The sequence below is a fragment of the Saimiri boliviensis genome, chromosome X (assembly GCF_048565385.1).
Source record: "Saimiri boliviensis isolate mSaiBol1 chromosome X, mSaiBol1.pri, whole genome shotgun sequence".
NCBI classification, from domain to species: Eukaryota; Metazoa; Chordata; class Mammalia; order Primates; family Cebidae; genus Saimiri; species Saimiri boliviensis.
Window position 1 is genome coordinate 126,913,897 of NC_133470.1, and position 1,858 is coordinate 126,915,754.

The following is a 1,858-nucleotide window of genomic DNA, read 5'->3' on the forward strand; positions in this document are numbered from 1 at the left end:
ACAATGAGAACACATGGGCACAGGGAGGGGAACATCACACACTGGGGTCTGTGGGGGGTAGGGGGCTGGGGAAGGACAGTGGGGGGTAGGGGAGGTTGGGGAGGGATAACATTGGGAGAAATGCCTTAGGTATCTGGGGAATGGAGGCAGCAAACCATCACGTCATGTGTGTACCTATGCAAAAATCCTGCAAGATCTGCACATGTACCCCAGAACTTAAAGTACAGTAAAAATAATCCAGGAACTTTCCAGAATGCTCAGTGAGAGTTGGAGGAGTGGTCGCTACCCGAGCTTTGCACAGCTCTGTACTCCTTCCCACTCTCTTGCACACCGGCCTCAGCCCCCTCACTGGCAGAAGATGGTGAAAGAAACCACTTACTATGATGTTTTGGGGGTCAAACCCAAGGCTACTCAGGAAGAATTGAAAAAGGATTATAGGAAACTGGCCTTAAAGTACTATCCTGATAAGAATCCAGATAAAGGAGAGAAGTTTAAATGGATTTCTCAAGCTTATGAAGTTCTCTCTGATGCAAAGAAGGAATTATATGACAATGGAAGAGAACAGGCAATTAAAGAGGGTAGAGCAGGTGGCAGTTTTGGCTTCCCCATGGATATCTTTGATATGCATTTTGGAGGAGGAAGAAGGATACAGAGAGAAAGGAAAGGTAAAAATGCTGTACATCAGATCTCAGTAACCCTAGAAGACTTATACGATGGTATAACAAGAAAACGGGCTCTGCAAAAGAATGTGATTTGTGACAAATGTGAAAGTAGAGGAGGTAAGAAAGGAGGAGTAGAGTGCTGTCCCAATTGCCAAGGAAATGGAATGCAAATAAGAATTCATCAGATAGGACCTGGAATGGTTCAGCAAATTCAGTCTGTGTGCATGGAGTGCCAGGGCCATGGGGAACTGATCAGTCCTAAAGATAGACGCAAAAGCTGCAATGGAAGGACGATAGTTCGAGAGAAGAAGATTCTAGAAGTTCATATTGACAAAGGCATGAAAGATGGCCAGAAGACAATATTCCATTGTAAAGAAGACCAAGAACCAGGACTGGAGCCAGGAGATACTATATTATCTTAGATCAGAAGGACCATGCTGGTTTTACTCGACAAAGAGAAGACCTTTTCATGTGTATGGACATACAGCTGGTTGAAGTATTGTGTGGCTTCCAGAAGCCAATATCTACTCTTGACAACCGGACCATTGTCATCACCTTTCATCCAGATCAGATTGTCAAGCATGGAGATATCAAGTGGGTACTAAATGAAGGCATGCCACTTTATCATAGACCATATGAAAAGCATTGCCTAATTATCGAATTTAAGATAAACTTTCCTGAGAATGGCATTCTCTCTCCTTATAAACTGTCTTTGCTGGAAAAACTTACCCGAGAGGAAGGAAGTGGAAGAGACTGATAAGACAGATAAAATAAAACTGGTGGACTTTGCTCCAAATCAGGAAAGACGGCGCCATTACAATAGAAAAGCATATGAGGATGATGAACATCATCACAGAGGCAGTGTTCAGTGTCAGACCTCTTACTGGGCCAGTGAATAACACTCACTGCTGGCATTTTATGTACAGTAGTGAATGAGTGAAGGACTGTAATCACAATATGCTCATTACTTGCTCTTGTTTTTGTTTTAATATTCAACTATAGTACTGTTTTAAAAAGTTAAATGAAGAATAAACACAAATATAAAAGCTCTGACTTTGCCCTGTATGTATGATGACTTTTGTGTGCAAGATGAAGTTTAATACCTGTAAAAACTACTTTACAAAGACATTTTCCTAGCATTTCTGGCCAAACCCTATAATTGACTTCAGCTATATAAGTGGACAAGCTTAGACTGA

The 1,858-nt window shown here is 41.8% G+C and overlaps 1 pseudogene; it reads left to right on the forward strand.

Moving 5' to 3' along the window:
* The first annotated feature begins 358 nt into the window (after positions 1–358).
* On the forward strand, positions 359–1,598 carry LOC101040390 (dnaJ homolog subfamily A member 1-like; annotated as a pseudogene).
* Positions 1,599–1,858: the final 260 nt, after the last annotated feature.